We start from the raw sequence: 25,903 nt of genomic DNA on the forward strand, positions 1-25,903 counted from the left end.
AGCAGCTACTCTGACCCACATATAAGTACTTTGTTGTTTGTTAATAGTAGCCTTTGTCTTTTAACTGTGTCCCTTTTGCCCCTGAAAATGTATGCTGTTATAATGAATATACATAGCAGATCTGTATTTTTATTCTCTTTCAATGCCCAACTTTCTGCGAAGGAAAAAAAGAACAAGTTACTTACCTTCAATAACGATTTATCTGGTAGAGACATATTCCAGTTGCAGATTCCTTACGTCAGAATCTCCCCCAGGCATCAGACTGGATCTGGAGACTTTTCTTCGAGCAGTACCCTTTCGTGCCGTTGGGTGGCATCAGTCAACTTCGGGCCCATCATTGTCATTGTGGTCGCCGTGATGACATCAGGGTCGAATATAGGCACCTCTTCTGTGCAGTGACGTCAGTTTCTTTTCACAACTTTCCACACCAAAGCGCAGAGCCATGAAGATCACTGAAGTGGTGCGCCCAGAGCTAAGGCCCTAAAAGGGGAATTCCTGTCCCTAGAAATCAGTTTGCAAGCCGGGATGATGTGTGGGTCGGTAAGGGATCTGCAACTAGAATATGTCTCCAGATAAATCGTTACCGAAGGTAAGTAACTTGTTCATCTGATAGAGACTTCTAGTTGCAGATTCCTTACCTTAGAATAGATACCCAAGCAGTACCATCCTAGGAGGATGGCTGCAAACGAAAATCATACTAGAAAGTCCTGCAGGATCGAATGACCAAAGTAGCCATCTCTGGGGACCGAACTGTCCAGGCAGTAATGTTTAGTAAATGTGTGCAAGGACCACACGTTGCTGCCTGACAGATGTCCAGGAGAGGAACTCTGCGTGCTAACGCTGTGGATGCAGCAGTTGCTCTGGTTGAGTGAGCACACAAACCTTCTGGAGGTTGCTTCTTTGCCAAAGCGTAGCACATTTTGATGCAGAGAAGCACCCATCGTGAGATGGTATGCTTCTGCACCTCCTTCCCTTTCTTCGCACCCACATACCCAACAAAGAGTTAATCATCCACCCGGAAATCTTTAGTGCGATTAAGATAGAATGCCAACGCTCTTTTTGGATCCAGTTGGTGGAGTCTCTCCTCCTCATGAGAAGGATGTGGGGGTGCGTAAAAAGTAGGCAAAGTGATGGATTGGCCCACGTGAAAAGGTGTGACAACCTTGGGAAGAAATGAGGCCCTTGTGCGTACAAAAATGCAGACAAAAATGGAGGCTTCGAAGAAAGAGCCTGAAGCTCACTCACTCTGCGAGCAGAAGTGATAGCCACCAGAAAGACAGTCTTCAGGGTAAGGACCACAGAGGACAATTTTGTAACGGCTGAAAAAGAGCACCCATTAAGTAAGTGAGGGCAAGATTGAGGTCCCACCAAGGCATAATAAATGGAGTGGGAGGATACAAATGAGTAAGACCTTTGAGGAACTTCCCCACAATAGGGGACTTGAAAAGAGAAGGTAGAGCTGGCAATCTAAGAAAAGCTGAGATAGCCGATAAGTAGCCTTTAAGAGTGCCCAAGGCAGAACCCTGACGGGCTAAGGAAAGAATGAATAAAAGGACCTAAAAAAAGGGGGGCAGAGAGAGGATCAACTGACTTGTCCGTGCACCATGCCACAAATTTATGCCAATGACAGGCATATACCGTTTCGGTGGAGGGATGCCTGGCTGCCAAGATAACATTGCAGACTTCGGGTGGAAGGTCAGAAGCCGTCAACTGCCACCGCTCAATCTCCATGCAAGAAGGCAGAGACTAGACAGGTTGGGGTGAAGAACCGCCCCCTGCTGCTGCGAAAGAAGATCCTCCCGAAGGAGCAGTCTGACCAGAGGATCTGTGGCCATGCTCAATAGCTCTGGATACTATACTCTTCGTGCCCAGTCCGGAGCCACAAGAGTGACTTGGGCCTAGTCATTCTTGATCTTCTTTAGAACTCTGGGAAGAAGTGGTATTGGTGGAAAGGCGTAGAGGAGGACTGAGCTCCACTCGAGATGAAAAGCATCGCCGAGTGAAAACCGCTTTGGAAACTCTAACGCGCAAAACTGCTGACATTGCGCGATCTCTGCAGGGGCGAACAAATCAAACCAAGGCTCTCCCCACTGCTGAAACAGGCCTTGCGCCACCCTGGATGGAGATGCCATTCGTGATCGATTATGCGTTGATGGCTGAGTTTGTCTGCTCTGGCGTTCAGAGAGCCCCCTAGATGTTGAACCACCAGAAAAATGCTCTGATGAGCAAGCCATGTCCAGAGGCACAGTGCCTCTTGACAAAGGGTCCAGGACTCCATACTGCCCTGTTTGTTGCAGTACCACATGGCGGTGGTGTTGTCCATGAACACCTCAACACTTTTCCTTTGACAGAGGAAAAGAATGCTTTCAACGCAAGTCTGATCGCCTGGAGCTCCAGTAGATCGATGTGAAGTCCGGACTGCACCAGAGACTAGAGGCCTCTGATCTCTGCCTCTCCCATGTGGCCAACCCAGCCCAGAAGTGACACGTCTGTCACTATTGTAAATTCTGGTTGAGGAAGGGAGAGGGATCTGCCTTTGACCCAATCCTGATTCAAAAGCCACCACTGCAGATTTTTTGCAGTCCCATCCAATATCTGGACCATGTTGGAGAGATTCCCCTGATGCTGCGCCCACTAGAACTTCAGGTCCCACTGCAGAGCCCGCAAATGCCATCTGGCATGTGTTACTAGCAGGATGCAGGGGGTCATGAGCCACAGCAGCCTCAGAGTCATTCTCACCGAAACCCAGGATAGGGGCTGAAATATCGGAATCATAGCCTGAATATCCCAGCCTCGCTGATCGGGAGGATAGGCCCGAAACTGCGCTGTGTCTAGAACAGCTCCGATGAAAGGGAGAGTCTGAAAGAGGGTCAGTGTGACTTCAACATGTTTATAGTGAACCCCAGCGTGTACAGGAGGTTTGACATAGTCTGAAGGTGGGAGACGACTTTCTGGGGCGTGTCCGCCTTCAACAGCCAGTCATCGAGGTAGGAAACTACTGAAATCCGCAACCTGCGCAGATGTGCTGCAACCACCGCCATAACTTTCATGAACACCCGAGGAGCGCTGGTAAGGCTGAAGGGGAGCATAGTAAACTGAAAGTGCTCATGACCTACCACGAATCGTTGGTAACGCCTGTGGGCATGTAAGACGGGGATATGAAAATAAGTGTCTTGCAAGTCCAACGCCACCATCTAGTCTCCTCGGTCCAAGGTAGAAAGGACCTGAGCCAAGGTGAGCCACAAATTACTTGCGGAGAAGTGCCAAGTGATCCTCCGTCAGGTGGCCAAAAGATGGATGGAGGCAAGGCCGGAGGGGAAGTCTCAAAGGGGAGGGAGTAGCCCCTTCGGACGATCTGCAAAACTCACCTGGCCGTCGTGATAGATTCCCAGTGGGGCAGGTGATGCCAAATCCTGCCACTAACTGGCCGGAGGTGGGGAGACAGACAAGGAAGGTTTGGAGGCTGGAGGGGGGGGGGTGCTGGGCAGACCTCTGGTTCCTTGTCCCACAAGCCTGCGGGATTCCACATCATGGCCACGTAGATGCTGAACGGCATGTGTGGCATGTGGCTGGGGAAGGGACGCGGCAGGGAGCCCCTCCTGTGGCCACGAAAGGGGTGAAAGACAGACTGTTGGGGACGAGGGGCAGTGGAAAATCCAAGGGACCGAGCCGTAGCCCGGGAGTGCTTAAATCTCTCCAACGCTGAGTCTGCCTTTTCTCCGAAGAGATGAAAGCCATCAAAGGGCATGTCCATGAGGGTCTGTTATACCTCCCCCGACAAAACAGAAGTTCTCAACCAGGCGTGGCATCTTAATGCCACTGTCGACGCAATCGATCTACCTAGAGAGTTGCTGTGTCCAGCCCACATTGAATGGTGAACTTGGCCACGTCTCTCCCGTCGGCAACAGTCTGGGAGATGATCGCACAGGCCTCCTCAGGGATCCGCGGCAGAACTTGCACAACCGTGTCCACAAAGAGTGGGTATAACGGCCCAAGAGGCATGTGGTGTTCACTGACCACAATGCCAGACTGGAGGAAGAAAACATTTTCTTCCCAAGATGGTCCAGTATTTTTGATTCCCTATCCGGGGAGCAGAAGGGAATGAGCCAGATGACAAAGAGGCCTGAATGACCAAGCTTTCAGGAGCGGGGTATTCGGTCAGGAATTTAGGTTCATTAGGAGCGGGCCGATGACGGCGAATGATTGCCCTATTCACAGGAGCCCCTGTGCTGGGTTTGGAGCACATTGGTGAGTGCTTCATTGAATGGAAGGAGAGGCTCTGAAGACGATGTTCCGGACTGAAGCAACTCCGTCAGGAGATTAGTCCTGACTGCAACAGTAGGCAGTTCAAGGCCAAGGACCTCGGCTGCCCTGCTGACCACCATGGAGTAAGAAGCTCACTCCACCATAGCCACGGTAGGAGGAGACAGCATGCCAGTGTCTAAGGAGTTATCAGGATCACTGGCCTCGCCCAATTCCTGAGTCAAGTCCATGTTTTGGTCTGCTTGCGGCTATTCATAAGGGTCCAGCGACCCCTCCAACCCTTCCTCACATTCATACCCATAGAAAAAAGAGTCTGAATCCAACCTGGGGCGGCTAGGCCCCATCGAAGTAGTAAGCGGCGTAGGCCGACGCCTTTCCGGCACCGGGTCGACATTGATTGTGGGCCCAACTAACGTCGGGAGCATCAACAACTTTGCCGGCACGGGTCTTAGTGGTGTGAGCGGCGTGGATCCGGACGCGGATCCGGAGGGACTCTCTGTGGCAGGAGCTGCCGGTGCGGAACCCGAACCGCCCCCCTCTGACTCGCCAGGCCCGAAAGTGCCACGGGGGGGACTGACTGTCCAAAAATGAGGCGCATGGCCTCCTAAAATTCTTTTAGTTAGGCAGGAGTTCCTGCAGCTCCTGGAAAGTCGGAGAGGCGTGGAGCAGACCCAGTAGTAGGCTCCACAGACGGAGGTCTAGAGCATTGACGATCTTACTGCATCGCATCGTCCGAGTGATGGGGTGAAGTTGAAGAATGCCTGGGCTTTTTCAACTTCTCCTTTTTCTTACCTGAATTTCTCGATGACTTTGAGGACGACGAGTGGTGGTGACTACACGGCCGGTCTCGAGACATTCCTCTCGAATGAGATAGGGATTGATGCGGAGTCAAGCGCTAGGCTGCCATTAGTTTTAGGGACCGCTCCCTCAAAGCCTTAGGGTGCAGGCCCGGTACTCGGAGCACGACTTCGGGTTGTGATCACGCTCCAGACACCACAAACAGACCTGATGCGGATTCGTCACCGACATCATTCGGTGACAATCCTCGCAAGGCTTAAACTCGGTCTTCGGGGACATCATTAGATGCACCAAAAGTCACCACAAAACTCGACAAAAGTGTCAAGGCTGGTCAAAAAGTGACCAGGGTAGTTCTTCTCCAGATCAGCACATGGCACTGAAAGAAAAGAACTGACGTCACCATGCCGAGGCAGTGCCTATATTCGACCCTGACGTCATCACGGCAACCACAACGCCAACGATGGATGCAGAGTCGACCGACGCCAACTGAACAGATTTACACGAAATCACAAAAACATGTCTTTTGAGTAAAGGTCTAACTTTTTTGCCAGAACTGGTCCAATTCCCTTCAATTGTGTTTTTTCTGTATCAAATAGCAAAATTTCCAATGGGAAGTACCATGTGAAATTAATGTTTTAAGACACCCACTTTTTCTTGGCCCCGGCTTTGTATGTTGATGTGAAACTTTCCAGGGAGCTGATGTGGATGACATTTATTTTTTACAGAGTTTTCTGCAGATTCATTATATGGCACCAAAGTTATAAGCAAAACAAAAAATGCTCTTCCTATGAAAATTCTGACCTAACTCCAACTACACAGTGTTGAGTGCAATACGCGTCCCCACGTACCAAGCCTTGTTAGGCCCTGGGGACCGTCGCTGTGTATTTTTTTCAAGGGGAGGGGGGCATGCAGCCCCTTTCTCCAAGCCATTATCAGCCCCGGGGAACCCATCCTCTGGGGCCTGTGTGATTTTTAGGGGGGGGGGGCACATGGCCTCCCTCCCTGGGCCAATACAGCCCCCAGGACCCCATCCCCCGGGGCACAAAATGATTTTTAGGAGCAGGGAGGCACGCAGCACCCTTCCTCAGGCCAATTTTGGCCCCAGGACTACATGGGGCCTTGTGTAAGTTTTCAGTGAGAGGTGATATGCAGCCCACCTGGGATTATTTCGGCACGGGGATCCTATCCCCAGGGGGCCAGTTTAATTTTTAGGGCGAGGGGAACACTTGGCCTCCCTCCACAGGGAGTCAGGCATACTCTTGTTGGGGGCTGTGGGGGAGCCCCTTAGGCCCCTGCAGCCCCAGCCAGCTCCCCGCCTGCTGGGAGAAACTCCTAATGCTTCAGTGTGGGCAGAGAAACAGATCATAAGTCTGCTACCAGCAGGCAGGAGCATTTTCAAAGCTCCGCCCACTGGTACCAGACTTGGTGTTTGCTCCCACTTGGGCAAGGGCTCCCTGGAGTCTCTATTGGTTCTGGGAGGGAGGCAATGCAGCCCACCCCTCCCCTTCATGAATGCAGCCCCAGGGGTGTGCTCTCTGGGGCTTATAATTATTGAATGTGGCCATTATGAGTTGTTTTTTTCGATCCTGTGAGAGTCTCATGGGATTCCAGCATTTTTTCAGATTTTTGTTTGGCCTGGGATTCTCTCTAGGACCCCCCTGGGGCCTAGGGGGTCAGGGTATGTCTACCCTACCCCCTATACTATTTTGTTTTATGATAGGGGACTAAAGCTCCAAGTTTTGTAATGGATGCCAGCAATTTTTTTTTGCATGTTGCTGGCAGCCAATCAGAGTGCTTACCCATGTGGGAGTCTGCCTCCTGTGGGAATGGGGTGGCCCAAGGGAAAAAAAAACTCTCTGGGTCAGTCAGCACTCTATTTTTTAATTGAAGCTCCCGTGAGAGTCTCTCAAGACTCTTGTTTACCCTACCGTCCCGATATACAATTAATTTTCAGCCTTAATTTCTCAAAGACTACTGAACTAATTTACACCAAATAACACAAAGCACAATCTGCAGACCAACATCTAGCTTTCTTGCCATTCAGCAGTTTCTTTTTGTAGCCTTGTCTAAAAATGTTTAGGGAAATGCATGGGGATTTATTATTTTGGGACCTGCTATTTTTCTCGGCCCCCACTTGACGAATCATGTGGAGAGCCTAGGATAGCAAGAAGGTTATGTCTGTCTTTCCTTATAAGAAGTAACCTTTATCACCGTTGGATGAGGAGAATATAACCACAAAAAGATAAATAGGTTATTACAACCCATAAGTGAGTTCTAGCATCAGAATCTGAATCAGAATGATGTGTCTTTGGATTGTGATGGATTGTAACCTGTACCTCTCTCATTACACAAGTGTGTGACTACAGGAGAAGGTTCCTCCCCAGTATGTCCCTTTGGCATAAACCTCTGAGAGTGTAGGGTAAGTGACAGAACACATTGCATGAATCAACATTGTCTGCCACACAGTTTGAAGATTGCTGTGATATCACATGTGCATCACAATTTGTTTTTGCATGCTAATTTCAGGATACATTCTCAGATAAACAGAGTGAATTGAGCATGCCGAGTGTATCTCTACTGCTTAAGAATCACTTACAAATGTAGTAATTCAGTAGACTAAACAGGTACCATTTGTTTTATGATTTGCTTTTATCCCTAGGTGACGATGATAACCTTAGAGGTAAGACTTATTCTTACTGTTCATGTACTTTTTGAGGTGCACTGGTGACTGACGTGTAGGGTACCTGGACTGCCCTATCCATCCTTCCTTCTTCCATGGATCCATTAGGTGACTGAAATATGTTGGTAAGTAGATTTGTGATGGGATGTCAGAGACATAGGGGGTCATTCTGACCCTGGCGGCCACGAACGACTGAAGCACCGCCAACAGGCTGGCCGCGGCTGTAAAGCAGCGCCGCCATGGGGATTCCGACCCCCTTCCCGCCAGCCTGTTTCTGGCGGTTTTCACCGCCAGAAACAGGATGGCAGGAACAGGTGTCCTGGGGCCCCTGGGGGCCCCTGCACTGCCCATGCCACTGGCATGGGCAGTGCAGGGGCCCCCTAACAGGACCCCAGTATGCTTTTCACTGTCTGCTTAGCAGACAGTGAAAAGCGCGACGGGTGCAACTGCACCCGTCGCACACCTGCAACACCGCCGGCTCCATTCGGAGCCGGCTTCAGTGTTGCAGGCCCTTTCCCGCTGGGCCGACGGGCGCTCCCTTGGCGGGCGCCCGCCGGCCCAGCGGGAAAGTCAGAATGGCCCCCGCGGTCTTCTGACCGCGGAGCGGCCAATTGGCGGTTCCTGCTTGGCGGGCGGCAACCGCCGCCCGCCAAACTCGGAATGACCCCCATAATATCTTGTGATCATTCGTACTGAGATTTTAATACAGCCAAGTGTACTCCGTAGTACAGGAAATCTTTAGGTTTACACCTAGGCTGTTTTAAGAATAACTGAACCCCATTATTGACTAGAATGAGAATCTTCTGATCTCCCACTATAATGCGGTTGAGACCACTGTGCTGGTATAATGCTAATGCGGTTGGTCGGACTGGCCGATGATGAAAGTTTCCACAAAATAGTGGGTGAGGCCTATCTGACCAATATCTTAAATGCTCTTTTCAGGCTAATATTTTGTAATACAGATTACCCTTGTTTCCTGAGAGTGTGCAGGGAAACCATTTCTACCATACCAGTTGTGTATTGTGTGTCAGTAGAAAGGCCAGTTCTGCCACACACCCTACTATGTATACCTGTCACTATGGAGAGAGGTATGAGCAGAGAGGTCAGTTTTGTTCCCATAGCCTAACGCGCACACCTGTCACCCTGGGGAGATGTGTTAGCGGAGAGGCCACTCCATCCCCACACCCTACTGCACATCTGTGTCACCCTGGGGAGAGGTCTCAGTGGAGAGGATAATCTTTCCTTACACCCTAATGCGTACATCTGTCATCCTGATAAGAGGTGTCAGCGGGCGGGGCAGTCCCTCCCCACACCACTATATGCATTGTTATTGCCCTGGGGAGAGGTCTCAGTGGAAAAAACAGTACTTGCTCACACCCGTCATCCAATAGAGAGCTCTCAGCTGTGAGGCCAGTCCCTCCCTACAACCAATAAGCATACTGCTCACCCTTGGAACAGGTGTCAGCAGAGAGGCAGACTCTCCTTACATCCTACTGCACACACTGGACACCTTGAGAATAGGTCTCAGCGGAAAGCGGCCAGTCCCTCCCCATAACCTACTATACACAGTTGTTGCCCTGAGGAGAGGTGTCAGTAAAGAGCCCAGTCTCTCTTCACACCCTATTACGCACACCTGTCATACTGGGGAATGGTCTCAGTGGAGAGAACACTTTCTTCCCATACCCTACTAGTGGGAACTTTAAGGCATAACTACTGTAATGAAGGAAAGTGTAAATTCTTTCTAAAAATAAATTATGATCCAGCGAGACTCCCACAGGACCATAAAAAAGTAAGAAAGGGTAGACAAAATATTTTTCCACTCTACTATGCATACGTGTAGCCCTAGGTAGAAGTCTGTCTGTAAAAGTAGGTCAACATTACACGCTACTACACTCACTGGTAACCGTGTACATTAGCCTCAGCAGAGAGCCCAGTACTTTCCTGTAGTATACTATGCATGCTTATCTATCTCTACCGGTATGTTACCAGAGAGGCCACTCCTTCCCCACACTCTACTATGTACACCCATCATCATGAGGATAGCTGTCAATGTAGAGGTCAGTCCTTCTTCATACCATACTTCCAAAATCCATCATCCAAGAGAGCGGTCTCAGCAGAAGGAACTGTACCTTTCCACACCTGACTACACACACCCTATTACATACACAGCTGTCATGAGATATAGATTAGATGTTTGAGCTTGCGTAACTCTTGCAGGAGTTGGACAAATATACGGGTGGAGGCAGGTGTTTGGGTGCTTCCGTTCTCATGAGAATCTAATGTAGGAGTAGGGTGGCTCTGACAAGAGCCCTTGTCTTTAAAGTGGATAGTGTTCAGTTACATATAGTAATTGATGCACTCCTTGATGCTGTTAAGGAAGATCCTGTTTCCTTCGGCAGTTTAATGCACTCAATCTCGCCTGTAGACACCTGGCATATCAAAACAGATATTGTTAAGTTAAATAGAGCCCAGGCCATGCTCATGAAGACATGCAGAACCTGTTTTAATAACATGCTTCCAGGACTTCTCAATATTAGGACAAAACTCTTTTGACCATTGCCATTTGTGCCTTTGATATTTATTAGAATATACAAAGGTTGTGTGACAAAAGAGACATCAATTGTGAAAAGGTCCCCTCCATTTGGATTTGAAGAGCAACCCCTGTGAGTGTGCCTAGATCATTGCCACCACAGCGCATTATCATGAGATCTGGGTGCTCAAATTCCAAAATGCTCTCAACCATTGGTTACATGTGATGACACATTATACCTCTGTGGCCAATCCTATTAATGTCCAAGTTTGGAAATCCAATATTTTTGTCAATATCAAAATTAATGGCATATTCTCTAGCCTAGTTGATGAAGCTGTGTCACATAATCCAGAGATAAACCATGATACAGTATTGAGAACCCATTCACAAGAGGAGTACTAAGCAGAATGAGTAAGCTTCAAAAGGAATATAGAGTTACATGAGAAGAGAAAAAATGTGAGGGAGGTAAAAGTGTACAAGTATACACTTGCGTTGGTTATACATATATTCCCACTTCCAGAGTAGATCCAGTAATATCCTTGTTCCTACTTCCACGTCACCAGAGTAAAATGTAGAAATGTATAAAAACAGAAAGGTTAGCAACTTAGAAAAGAAAAACCTATAAAAATAGAAAGTTTGAACCCGCATAACTTAAAAATTCCCTAATAAACGCAACACTAAAAGAATAAAGACTACCCAAATCCCACCATGGGATCTCCTTTAGAGCACATGCGGAGTATGTTCCCCACTCAGGCGAAAAAGCTAAGAAAGTTCTGCCATTAGTTACACACAAACACCAAGACACAGAGGCTACCCTATTCAAAAGAGGGAAAGTTCAACACCAATTTAATTGAACACACAAAAACATAAATACAAACAAACAAAATATACAAGGCAAAGGAAGAACAAAAAGGAAGCCTTACTAGAGCTCTGGCCCATTTCTGGTCCAGGCCTATTAACCTTGACCTACCATCAGCAAGCAAGGCCTCCAAACCTCCCCAACCATATGTAGAAATGGAAGTGCTCGCCCCAATGAATGCAATCCCGATGTCAGGATAAACTAACCCACCAGTTGAGGGCACGCAAGGGGCCCCTACAGAACAGCAGATTGTTAAATTTAGCCATGGCGAGCCAACAGGCCAACAGACCGACACTCCCTGCACTACCTCAGTCTAGCACTAGAGCACCCTGAAGCTCGACCTCCTGTCCGTCACGGGCGGCAGACCGAGCCTCAGCGGCATGGAGTGCACCCAATCCTGCTTGCTACAAGGAGCAAACCTGGGTGAAATGGAGATTCACAGCAGTCTTGGAGAGCGAGACCACTAGCAAGTGTGGAAAGAGGTCCCAGTCCTCCAAGATTTGGCGATGAGGAGGGAGCCACACGGTACACTCAGGTAGCTGAGGAAACTATGGAGAGGGAGCAAGAGAGTAGGTCCTAGTTTGAAAGGGAAGCGCATGGTTCCAAGCAAAGAAGACAATATAGATGGGAATCAGAGGATAGGTGCGCAGTGAGGTGAGAGAGAGAAAGCTCACACCCTGGAGGCCCAAGAGGGAGTAGAGTAGAGGCCCTTCCACCTGAGGAGGGCAGGGTTAAGTACAGAGCCCCAGTTACTGAAGAATCTGAGATAGAGTCAGAAGGGAAGCTTTTGACTGGGGTCTGTGCCCCGCCCAAGTGCTGGTGAAGGAGAAGGGCTGACCAGGAAATTAGAGGTCAAGGAAGCCTGTGCAAACGCAGCTTAGACACAGGAGGACCAAGATGGCACCTCTGCTTGCGCACAAGGAGAGCAGCGCCAAAGTCGTCTGCTGCTTCTCCCGAACGCACAGGATGGGTAAACCATTCCCAAGGGACTTAGGGCCAGATTTACGAAGCATTATTCAAGTCTCAAAGGGGCCGATTCGTAGAATTGGCCAGTTTGCGACTTGAAAAATGCTTTTTGGGATGTACAAAACCCAAATTGCGATTCGGTAACTTGTTACCAAATTGCGACCTACCTCATGAATATTCATGAGGTAGGCCATTTGGGACCCCATTGGGAGTCGCAAACAGTGTAAAGTACACTATTGTACATCCAGTTTTGTGACTGCAAACTGCGACTCGCAAAACTGGATCTTTGTACATGTGCCCCTTAGTAACTCAGGAGGAAGACAAAATCTTCACCCAATCTTTTTGCAACCTATCAGCCTACTGGACCAAGAGTAGTGATCAATATGATATGGCCTGGCAGGAGGAGGGATCCTTGGAGCAGCCAGAGGACATAGTGATTGCTGAAGACTGCATCCGGCAAGGAGGGGGAGAACCCAAGTGGAACTTTCCTTACATGCAGAAGTGTCTGAGGAAATGAGAACACTATGTAGAGGGAAAATCAGTGGAGAGGTCAAAAAACAAGGATATGCCAGTTACTGCAGAAGTGCACAGTGGGGACCACCAATGTGCGGTGGGCTCAGATGGACAAGGAGGGGCTAAGAGCCAAGCTGCAACTGTTGTTGGATGGGCCTGGGAAATGGATCTCATAGTTTGAGAATAATACCGCGGCAATCTCTCCAGCAATAGGCGATGTCAAGAGCCTGCTAAGCAGCATTATCGGTGAGCAGACCAGTGGTTACGCTGACAAGCTTGGACCACGATGGGGCCGCATTTAATTCATATAGGCACCAGATATGGATGGCCCTGAGGGAAATATTCCCTGGCTTCCCAGGTGTAGGTGGGTTCATAACGGAAACCATCAAACCTGGGGAGACCATAATAGACTTCCTAGACAGGATGCAAGAACGGTGGGGACAGGAGGCAGGACAGCCATGGACAGATAAGGGCCATCAAGTCGTTTTATTTTACAACTTCCTCAAGAAAGGGTTGCTCACCAAAATGCAAAGTGGTTTGGATAGCTTAGAAGGGTTAGACACTAAGCCGTAGCGAGAGATACAAGCGCACATATTGCATTTCCACAAAAGGAAATAGGTAAAGGAGAAACAGAAGCAGGCCCAGAGGGACAACGCTACGTTTTTCCAACATAAGCTAAGAATGACTGCCCTTGAGGGGGCCGCATTGGCCACAAGTGTGCAAATGGCAGCAGTTATGAAGGGAACTCCATCACAGGACCCCCGAGGGTTCCAAAATGGCTACAGAGATGGAAACTAGGGTGGTTGGCAGCAGCCACACACCATACAATGCCACTATTGCTATAAAACGGGCCACATGGCCGATAGGTGCCAACTAAAGGCATACCATTCGCAGCAGTCAATGAGCCAAGGCCAGACCCTGCAGAATTCCCATCCACAGAAAGAGGCCCACACAAAAATCACCACACATTTTATTCAGCCACATGGAAATTAGTCCACTGCGGCACCACCGCAGCAGGGGTCAAGTAGCTAGACTAGCGCATGGCATCAGCAGCCAGGGAATCCAGCCCAACATGGACCGGGGCCACAGCACAGAAGGGAGGAGTAGCTGTTTGGGGAAACAATGCCTTCACACAGACGCAGAGCCCGAAGGAGCAGTAAGCTTTAGTACCCCTGGTACAAAATACAAATTTTGCACGCACCTTAAAAATTCATTACAGTACAACTCAAAGAAAAACAGGGAAATATCAAGGATTCAAAACCTTTACCTGCATTCGGGGAAAACTCAGGATTGTCGACCAGGTGTCCTCACTAGAGTCCGCCATTTAGGACTGCTGTGTGGCTGTCGATCGGGAGCCTTCACCAAAGTTCGCCATTTAAGGTCCCTGCCAGAGCCTAGACCACACTCTGCAGCTGGTCCCTCAGGGTGGGGCTAGCCGGCCACACCCCAGGGGGAGGGCAGTCTGATGAAGAATGGCAGGGTGGCTCTCCAACCGCCGCTTAAAAGGCAGGCACCCGAGGTCCTCTAACCCACAAACAAATGGAATGGGTTCCTATCACCAAGTCAAAAGGTCCCCATTCTTGGGTCCCCAGCCAGGACCGAATCGTCTTTGTTGCATAGCCCAAGCAAGCAATAGTACCTCCAGCCAAATGGGGGGCCCCATTTTTGTTCCAAAACGAAACTGTCCCCCAGTTTTGGGTGGCAGGCTTCCCATACACTCAGGGTAGTGAAGACCACATAACCCTCACAGTGCATGCATGACTTCCAATGGAGCACCGCATGGCATCGAGTCAGTAGATAGGAGGTTCATCAGGGCACCCAGCTGCCCCATTCCATCCCCGTAATCTAGACAAAACTTTTACAGTTCCCAGTGTTTCTCCAGACTCTCCATATGGCGATGTCTTTTTCCTCCTCCTTACTTTCAGAACGTTCCAACAGCAGCCAGTAACCGAAGGCCCAAAAATATATGGTCCGAAGGAGACAGGGGTGCCAGGGAAGGGAGTACAAAGCACCCATTGTAGCTACTAGCAGGGTAGAACGCAGAAACATGCTTACCTCCACAGCAGGCTTAGCAATCGGGCATCAAGCAAGGCCTCACACACATCATTTGAAGGGAGCAGCAATTCCAATATCGAACTCCACAAATCCGAGACATGGGACCATGGAACATCTCGCTGACCCCACCAACATTACACTACAATAAAGATCAGAGGTCTGGGGAAACACCCAAGAGCCAAACGAAGAGGCCCAGTGCTAGCCCAAAGGAAACCTCGAGAAAAGAGCATTGTTAGGACACCTGGCACCACTTGAGAGGGTCACATAGTGCTACATACTGAAACCAGAGGGGTGCACGTGTGACCTCAGGGCACATTGTGATCGCCGACCAACGTTCAGTGTGACACGCCTCCCCTTTTACATTCCTGTAGAAAAGTACCACTGTTGGCATGGTTTCCCCGCACTTTTTGCCTAGTGTTGATACCAGCTTTGATTGAAAGTGGGCTGGGACACTGCTAACCAGGCCCCAGTGTTCTTTCCCTAAAACTGTACATTTATTTCCACAATTGGCACAACCCTGGCACACAGCTAAGTCCCTTGTAAAGGGTACCCATGGTACAAAGGGCCCTGTGACCAGGTAAGGTCTCTAAAGGTTGTAGCATGTATCATGCCACCCTAGGGGACCTCTCACCCAGCACATACACACTGCCTTGCAGTTTGTGTGTACTGGTGAGGAAAAAAAGACAAAGTAGACATGGCACCTGTGGCATAGGTAAGTCACCCCTCTATCAGGCATTACAGCTTTAAGGCAGGGTGCACTATACCACAGGTGAGGGCATGGCTGCATGAGCAATATGCCCCTACAGTGTCTAAGTCCATTCTTAGACAGTGTAAGTGCAGTGTAGCCATATTGAGTATATTGTCTGGAAGTTTGTCATTACGAACTCCACAGCTCCATAATGGCTTCACTGAATACTAGGAAATTTGGTATCAAACTTCTCAACACAAAAATTTAAAAGTGCACACAAAGGGCATCTTAGAGATGCCCCCTGTATGTTAGCCAAACTGCTAGTGTATGACTGACCTGTCTGTGCCAACCTGCCACTTTCAGACGAGTTTCTGACCACATGGGGTGAGTGCCTAAGTGCACTCTGTGGTCAGAAACAAAGCCTGTCCTGGGTGGAGGTGCTTTACACCTCCGCCTACAGGAACTGTAACACCTGGCGGTGAGCCTCAAAACCTCAAGCCTTGGATTACAGTACCCCAGGGCACTCCAGCTAGTGCAGATGCCCGCCCCCTCGGACAAAGCCCCACTTTTGGCAGCAAGTCTGGTGGGAAAATTAGGGAAAACAGGGACAAGTGATCACCCCAGCCAGGACCACCCCTAAGGTGTCCAGAGCTGAGGTGATCCCCCTCCCTGCAGAATCCTCCATCTTGGTTTGGAGGACAGGGACCAGTAGAGATAGGAATGTTCCCCCTCCCCCAAAAGGGAGTGGGTACAAGGAGGGTGTGGCCACCCTCAGGGAACTGCCCTCTGACCCCTAAAACATCCCTAAAACTAGGATTTAAGGGACTCCTTGAACTCAGCTCACCCAATTTCCTGGCGACCTACAAGAAGAAGAAGGACTGCTAACTGAACCCCCCAGCAGAGAACAAGGAAGATGACAACTGCTTTGGCCCCAGCCGTACCGGCCTGACTCCTGCTTTAAAGAATCTGCAAAAGACCTGCAACGTGTCCAGAGGGACTAGCGACCTCTGCCCAACTCCAGAGGACTGCCCTGCACCCAAAAGGACCAAGAACTCCCAGGGACAGCAGCTCTGTGTAAGAAAAACCTACAACCAAGGACTCCCACCTCACTCCAGATGCGAAAGTCCTGACCCCTGTGCACCCGTGCTCATGGCCCGTGTCCAGTTGGTCCACCCAGCAAGAGAGGGTCCCCAGGCAACTGTGAGCAAGTGCCCACCCTGGGTTGACCTCTCCACCCCTCCAGAACGAAGCCTGCAGAGGGAATCCCGAGGAACCCCCTGACCACGAAGCTCCAGACGAAGATATCCGACACCTAAAGACACAATGCACCCGCAGCCCTCACGCACTGGAGACACCGACACCCAGTGCATCTATGTTCAGCAGGCGGCCCTCCTCCCTGTCCGACTGGTGGTGTGCCCGAGACAACCCCCTGGACCTCATCTGCAGCCTTTGAGTGCCCTCCGGGGTCTCCTCATAGACCAGCATTGGAAACCTGACGTCCTGTTTGTACCCTGCACACGGCCGTCCCAGTGCTGCAGAAGATGTGTGTTTGGTGCCCACTTGTGGCCCCTCCAATGCTCTTTCAAACCCCCCAGGTCTGCTCTTTGAGCCGCGGGTACTTACCTGCAGGCAGGCCTGATTCCGAGTATCCCCGTCTCCATAGAAGCCCACGTTAAAATTGCTCAACTTTGACCTCTGCACCCAGTCGGCCCCGTGTTGCTGGTGGTGGGTGTTTGGGGTTAACTTGAACCCAAAACCAGTGGACTTCCCAAAACCCAGAGACTGAAACTGTAAGTGTTGTACTTACCTGTAAAACAATCTAACATTTGTTCCCCCGAGGAACTGTTTCTGAAAATTGCACTGTGCCCATTTTTAAACAGATTATTGCCAATAAGTCAAAAACTGTATTACTTAACTATTTCAAACAAAGTACTGTTGATACCTGTGCGAAATACGAATCTATTGAAGTACTTACCGTTGCTATATAAAAACCATTGGTCTTGAGTTAAGTCATTGAGTGTGTGCTTCTTGTATTGTCTGTGTGTGTACAACAAATTGCTTTGCACTACCCTCTGATAAGCCTAACTGCTCTACCACACTATGACAAGAGAGCATTAGTATTTAGCCTCTGTTAAGCCTCTGGGGAACCCCTGGACTCTGTGCACACTATATCTCACTTTGATATAGTATATACAGAGCCAGCTTCCTACAATTCCCTTCTCTTACATGTAGGCTAGAAATACCATCCCGCACCCTTGACACCCCCATGCACACACTAGGGCACCGAAGCGCTGGCAACACCAGCAGAACCCCAGCTAAAAGTTAAAAACTACCCACATGCATGAGAATGACCCCGTAGAGCATACCATTCAAATGTATACTTGGTCAAGCACAGAAAGGAGGGAGACCTGACGACGTATACAAATAAAATGTTTATAAAAATAACCTATTTCTTCCAGAACCAGGTATCCTTATTGGCGGCCACCCTCTGGTGCCTCACCAAACCCATGGAAAACACATAAATTCCTGAGGATTAATTGGCGACATACAGAATATGCAATGTTCTTTTGTTTTATAGCAACCAAACAGCTCTTGCTGAACAGGTCTGCAGTTGAGCCATTAAGTGCACCACCTCTACAGTGCACCATCGCCTTCCCAGTGGCCGCACCAGAATCCCCAGCATGATCCAGAGCCACAGACTATTCCAAAGAACTCTCGCATCTAGCAGGATCAAAAGCCACAACACACCCCAAGGACTTTTACCATCCATACCACCAATGGGACCCAGTACTACACATTGCCCTAAATACATTCTGGTCTTTTTCTCAACTCAGAAACTCCTGTCACTGAGTAATCTGTTTACATCTCAGTCAGAATTACCTCAAGCCCTACAATGTTCCCTAGTAATGTGTCTTTACGCACTTATACATTCTCTGATTGCTAGGGATGCTACTGCATCCATGTATTTCCAAAGAACAGTCAGATATAATGGAGCCTATTCGAAAAATGTCACCACGCTTGCGTAGGGACCTCGCTCACGTCACTTTTAATTACACTGCACCCAACACTAGCATCCCACAGGACCTACACAATGGTCTTTAACACAATACGTAGTATCAGCATATGACTGCCATGGACTCTAAGACATCAGCTGGGTCATGCTATGTCTGGCTGCTGATATTACATGCAAGAGGTGCAGATAAATTGTACTTATCCCAAGAAGTAGCCCCTGAAAATGTTAAATGCCTTCTCCATCTCTATCTGTGTAGAAGTAGGGCCAAAATACAACTTAATAGAGTAGAGCCCCATAGGGTGGTAGTAAATCTGATCAGTTATTAGACCACTCCTACAGCACTGTACTTTCTTACCGAGCCTAGCAACATCCAAATTGAGCTAGACAGGATGCGCAGGAAGGGAGTTATAGGGAAAGAGACACTGTTTGACACAGATTTTCACGAGAAGAGATTCTTGGAGGTAGCAAAACCTCCTAACCAGTGTGCAAACATGTCCATTCCCGCTTCCATCTGCAGTCCCGGGGGGGGGGGGTGCTTAGCGTGTCTGGGCATGTCTTCATTAATAACAAATGGACCCCAGGCATGGAGTTTCAGTGCAGGGCCATCCACCTCAATGACATGAAGGGAAATGGGTCTCATAGGGGAGGGTTACACAGTAGCATAGATTCCCAATATCAGGAGATCTGGGTCACTGAGATAGACAGGTACACATGGATAGAAAGGAATGTGCAACTGGTAATTGTACGGAAACTCACACTGTATTTCTCATGTTTCAGAAGCAAAGGAACCATTCTGCTGGGCACAAATGAGAACTGTAGCACAATACTGCACATGCAATGGGGCACCTCCACGCTGATGGACACCTACTGGCAATGCAGCAAGTTTGTTTACACCCAGCTGATCCCTGAATGGTGTGGCCTCTGCTCCCTCAGCACCATAAACACCCCAACTCTGGTCATCCCTGGAAAAGATCTGTCTGAACTGTACCAATACCCGACAACACTGTTGCATCAGGCTTGAAGTAGAAGAGTTGCTCATTATTTTGGCCAGGCCCAGTACAAGAAAATTTCCAAGGAGTTTGGACTGTTCACCAATGCCCAAGGATTGGCGGGAGGGTCCATACCCTTCTTCACGTTGTAGACAAAAGCAAATGCCCGCTGGCTGCAAATAACCCAGTGGGAAATGCTCAAAATGATGAACAGTACAGAGCTCTGCCTTAATGCAATAAAGGAAGAACTGAGAGCCATCCATCTCATGGTGATGCAACATTGGTATGTCTTGGATTTGATGACTAAAATGGAGGATGGTGTGTGTGCCATTCACGAACTGGTTCTCCTGGGTCCCCCGGTATCTGATCTGTTTGTGCACATCATTGTTGCCCATTTTCATTGTGTTACTCTTTTTGCGTGGTTTCCCACAATTGGGGGTTTCCTGAAGTAAAAACACTGTCCCCAAATTGGGTAGAGTACAAGTAGCGAGGGAGGTAGGATAACAAAGTGCTGACACTATGACTGTCATGTCTTGTGGGTTTGATGGTGTAGTTGAAAATTCAACTACAGGGGGAATGTTGATATTGGATTAATCAATGACGATGTGCACGACAACAAGACATTTTTATACACGAACAATAGGTTTTCATACACGAACAAAGTCACATCATCACTGTTAGATTCCCCAATCATGAAATCTCTGTCAACCCCAGCACATAAATACATAGTCAGGCAGGCTCTGTGACCCAGGCCTAAAGGTTAATGACAGACAGGTCACAGGTGGGGTAACACTTAACTGACAGCCAAACGTGCAAATAGGAAAACTTAGATCAGATCCCACAGATAGGCAGCAATACAACATGGTCCCCAGAGATCAGCCACAATACACCACACATGGCCAGAGGGATGCATTCAGTCCCAAAACACTATAAAGTTAGATGCCGCATGTAGTTAGGTACACTTAGCCAATCAGGGCACAGCACATGCAGTGACCACGTGCCCCTCAGGCCGGACATCTGGACACGTACTCGTTGGCCCACATTGTGTCCACACCAGGTCGAGGCCCACCTGCATTCCTTATCTGGAATTGTATTTATGATTCCTTGACGACTGTTTGCATTTTTTAACCAAGGAAGGAATATTTTATGACTTTATTGCACCCAGGGAAATGTATATAACATGTTTCAATTCAATGTGCAACGAGAGACAGTCCTCGTGCCCCAGTTCTGTAACTGCTCTCCTGGCCGTGATGTTTAATTAAACAAACTGTTTCCTGTTTTGCCAAACGCCTCTTGCTTTTAAGGTAAATTCTCATGTGAGCAACATTTGTATGAAGAATGCAAGAGTGAGGTTATAGTAGGGTCAACCAATAGTTGACATTTCCTCTAAACATTTTTAAAAAAGATACAGTATGATTAGACGCAAGGCCTGAGGTTCAGATACTTATATTTGTTGCATAATCTCAGACACCTGAGATTGACCTTGGTGGGTTGGCGGTGAAGAAAGTGTAATCTCTTTGACTTGTTCTCAGCAGAGGGCATTTGACTTTTGACTAAAGGAGATTGGTGAATACAGCTACCTTCGACATACAGCTTCAATTGCAGGTAATTAAAAAGAGAGTGAGTTAAACTATGGAGTCTGTATGCAAATATTTAATAGCAGAATGTTTTTAGAAATCAGTTTAAATATGTTTGTTCATTATGAGAGTACTAATAATTTGAATAGTTAAAATGTGATTCCGAATGTCTTTACTATTGACGTTGTTTAAACACATGATAAGAAACTAATATTGAAAATGTTATAGTAAATTTGAAGTTTAGGTGGTAATTTCAATTTTGTGTTTATTTTCCTGCGTTAGTTGCCTGTTGAAAATGCCTAATTTTTATAGAATTAACTGTGATATATGATGTAAGAGTGTTTGCTATTGATCCTTATCAGATTTTATCTTTGATATGTTGTTGAGTTCATAGATGGCTCTTGAGAGAGTGACACAGTGTGTTGATTAATATAAACGGTGTCTGAAGGGGAGATACTTTCTCAATAAAGTTTATAGTACTTAGGTACCACTCAGCAGACAAGTGTTAGCTAAGAGGATATGTTGTCATAAAAAAGAAGTATAGACCCTGTATAGAGTACTAAAATAAGGAGCTAATGTATGAAAATGTACTGTAGAGATAGTATAACCTGTCATAATGGGAAAAACAGAGCATAGAGATAAAGCATCTGCATAGAGTCTTTACTTTCAAGTGATGTGCTATTGTAGTGGTTGTTTTTTAAAAACCCTATTATTAACCCTGTTTACTGAAAGAAAGGTCTCTGCAGAGAGCTTACTTCTTCATTAAAGGTTTTTACACTCATCCTATAATCTGTGCAGAGCTAGTAGTAGAGAGAGAATGTTCCGTTATAAGTGAACCATTCGCTCTGTATAGATTTGTATTAGAAAGGTTTACTTGTACGTCAAACGTTATCATGCTCAATCTGCTGAGGTGATAGTGCAGGTCCTGGGGTTTCTCTGAGACCTTCCACACAGTCCTTTATTCTGTTAAGGGATATCAGTAGAGAGCATGCTGTTTGTAAAGACATGAAACACAATAGGTTCTAGTTGTCTAAGTTCTTCTACATAGACCATTAGCTCTCTGCTGAGGTGTTACTAGAGAGGCTGCTGTTATAAAGTAGTATGAGATGGGATTACTGTTCTATAAAACTCGACCATAAAGAATGCATAGCAGGTTGAAATATACTACCACAGAGCCAGTTTATTATATTAATGCTTCTACATAGGCTGTCTTGTTCTGTTCAAAGGAATCCCTATAGAGGGTGGTCTTACTGTAGTGAACCAAACACCCTATTTATTCACAGAAAACATATTTACAGAGGGATGACTTTCTCAGTAAAACATTTCACACCCTTCATCTTGAGGATAGATGTCACCAGAGAGGCCATGTTGTCTTAAAAAAGGAGCATTTAACCTGTGTACAGTTATGGCAAAAGGAGCCACACTTTCATTAAGCTGTACCATAAAGATTTTGCACCCTCTTGAATCAAACACCCAATTCGCTTTGAGAAAAGATCTTTAGAGCCAGATGGCTTCATTATTAAAGCCCTTCAAATACACTGTTTACCCTGTAGACAGGTATCTGCAGAGAAGGTTTGTTGTTATAAAACTGAACCATTTACTGTGTATAGAATTCTATTACAGAGGGTTCACTTTCACATTCAACATAACTAAACCTGCACTCTGTTCAAATGTAGCAGCTGATGGCCTAATGTTTCTCAGAAACCTTTTATACACACCCTTTACTATGTTCACAGATATCAGTACAGAGCTTGCTGTTTGTAAACTCATATAACACAAAAGGCAGTAGTTATCTAGGTTCTGTTGCAGAAACCCCTAGCTCTCGGCTAAGGATTATTAGAGTGACTGCTGTTACACAGTAGTATGAGATAGGATTTTGTTTTATCAATGTCTATGATACAGAATGTATAGCATGTTGAAATATACTAGCACGGGGCCTAGTTTTTCTCTTAATATTTGTACATAGACTGTCTATTTTGCTCAGTGATCAGTACAGAGGGTGGCCTTACGTTAGTTAAACAAACAGCCTATTCACTCAGAGGAAAACATCTTTACAGAGGGATCACTTTCTCTGTAAAACCGTGGACACTCAGCTTTCACCCGAAACATATGTCTTGGTACTATAAAAAAGAAGTATTTACCCTGCATACACTTATTACAGAAGAAACCCTTTTTTCATCAAGCTATACCATACAGAACCTGCACCCTATTAAAATGTGATAATATAAGGGCTAGGGTTTCCATGTTTTTCCACAGATTATTTATCCTTTTTAGAGGTGTCAGAAGGATGATTGCTGTTTGTAAACTGAGTGAAACATCCTGTTTATTATGAGAAAATATTCATAGACACATTGCTTCATTACTAAAGCCCTTCACACTCACAGAAAAAGTATTTTCAGAGGGATGAGATCCACAGTAAAGTCTTTCACACCCAGCTTTCATGATGCAGAGAGGTCTCACCAGAGAGAATATGTAGGCATAAAAAGAGCCACTTTTTCATCAAACTGTAGCATTCATAAACTTAAAATGTTATAATACATGTGCTACTGTTTATCTTACTTATTCTACACAAACCTTTTAGTCTGAAAGTGTAGCTAAAAACAGTGCTCTTAGTAAATTGAACCATTCAGTAATCTGATTTTGAAGTAATAAGTCTGTGAGCAGCAGAAAAAAAAATATCATGTGTCTTATTTTCTCTGTGGATATTGTAGTCAATTAAAGGTGCCAATAAAAGAGCAGAAAAAATAAAGGAAAAAGCAAACATGTATTCAAAGATGGACTATAGCCACAGGAAGGAAAAGATGCCAAACAAACACTGAAATCAAGAAAGAGCACTCATCTTCAAAAACAAAATAGTAATAACATGTAAAGCTTCTTCTGGAGGTGTAAGTAGTATTGACGCTCTGTCAAACCTCAAGAAAAAATAATATTCTTTTTCAAAGAAACATAATGCCAGAAAAGGAACAGAACAACCAGACATATTTAAGAAGAAGAAAATCAAGAACTTCGTCACAAGTTTTTCCATAGAAGAGTAATGTTAAATATTATGAGGAGCGTGATGACAGTGAAAAGTAGAAAAGCTTTGCTACAGCAAAAAGAGTTTGATGAGTCTTTAGTAGATAACACATTGGTGTTAGTGAGAAAATAAAACAGGTGACTGATAATATTAATATTTCTAATTGAAAGCTGACACACGAGGAGGAAAAACACTTTGTGGCTATCAGTTTGCCCTACTGCAATTTTGATTATGCACAGACAGGTATAAATTTCTTTCAATGCATTCACAATTTGAAATTTATGAAAGCCCATATTACGGTATGAAGTCTAGAGTACTACTTCCCACAACGAGAGGCGAACACACAGACAAAGGGGATATTGAGGGACTTTGTGCTGCTTATGATTTAAATGTTTAAAACTATACCACAGATAACTTCTAATTATTGGGTATGTGTAATGCTATCTGTATTTTACCCCCAGCTCCATCTTGACCACTGACTCAATTTTCAGCTTAGCTTAGCTTTGAACACCGTCATATTGGTGATGCAGGTATTTTTCTGCGCAGAACTCATGCAACATGTTTTTCGCTCCTCTCGCTCTCTTTCTCACCAAGGCAGGGACATAACATGGAGGAGTAAAGGAGAGATAAGGATGTACCAGAGAATGTTTATGGTAGGGCAGGGAACAGTTCGGTGTTGGGAGCGCACCTTGGGATGTGGCCAATCCCTAAACATGCTCTTTCAACACGGACCTGGTACAGCCAGGGTTTGAACAACAACTTACTGTATGGGAGGGGGAAGTTTCTAGAATTCTCCTCTCCAGCTTGTTTAAAGAATATAAGTGGAAGCTTGACAACCGGGTTAGAAATAACTCTTTTCTGGGAGGGCACACCTTGCTCGGATCCCACTGTGGGTAGTCCTCTCTTTTCGCTGTTGTTTGGGTTCTCAACTTGAAGCTGGCAAAGAGATTATGTCACTGTCAAGCCCCATGGTAATGCATTTTTAATTCTTATTTTTAGCTTTGCATTGTGCATGAATATATAACCACTATATATAGATATACTATCCATGGTTGAAGTAGTGTATTTCTCTTGTTTTTTTCTATGATCATTATTATTCTACTGCTGTGATTATTTTTAGAAGTGTACCTGTGTTGCTGCATTTGACCTAAACACTTTCTCTGTACCAACCTTGAGAAGTGCCTTAATAAACTCATTACTCAACCTAAGAGGGCTGCATTGTTGGCATTCCTTTCATTTTGTCTTCTCTCAGTCTGAAGTATTGCAAAACACTTCGGTGTAGTCGGAAAGGTTGAAAAGGGTAAGATTTAAAAGTGAAATATGATTGGCAAAAAGTCAAAAGCAGCTTCACAAACCATTTCTAAAATTGCTCATGAGATTCCAGGGTGGAAGCTTATAATGTTTTGGCAAACGAGTGGCCTTGTTTTTTAGGGTTTTCTGAATCCTTGGATGAATGTCTTGGGAACGCAGAGCCCCAAAATGTGCTTCTATGTTTAAAAAAGGTACCTTTCGAACGAAGTGGTGATTTATCTATTTTAGCGTGGTGAGGGTGGATAATGCTGTCTGCCTATTGAAAAATACATGATAAATGCAAGCAGTTAGAACAGGAAAATCATCAATTATAAAGGCAGTTAGTTGAAACTGAAAATACTATAACTATGCTGTCTTGTCAGAATAAGCTATTGCAAGATAAGGCCCATACCTATCATTCTGTGGCAGAGAAAGCCGCTGTCAAAATAAATCAAAAGAAAGTTCATTTAGCAATTGCCACAGCAGGATTAGATTAGAATCTGGATTTATGAGACACAAATATATGGGAAAGTACTGATTTTTCAAATTCCAGTGATGAAGAGCTTAAAGTTAAAAAAGGTGGGGGCCAGTGTGAGCCAGATGAGCCAAGAATGGTTTGCGCACAGCCCATATTTAGACAATAAATACAGGGCACTCCACGAACCC

General features: G+C 46.5%; 1 protein-coding gene across 1 annotated transcript in view; it reads right to left on the reverse strand.

Moving 5' to 3' along the window:
- The window catches only part of LOC138265845 (growth arrest-specific protein 6-like), a 190,724-nt gene that overhangs the window by 121,726 nt on the left and 43,095 nt on the right, over positions 1-25,903 (reverse strand). The gene's annotated exons all lie outside the window — the stretch shown is intronic.

The sequence above is a fragment of the Pleurodeles waltl genome, chromosome 11 (assembly GCF_031143425.1).
Source record: "Pleurodeles waltl isolate 20211129_DDA chromosome 11, aPleWal1.hap1.20221129, whole genome shotgun sequence".
NCBI classification, from domain to species: Eukaryota; Metazoa; Chordata; class Amphibia; order Caudata; family Salamandridae; genus Pleurodeles; species Pleurodeles waltl.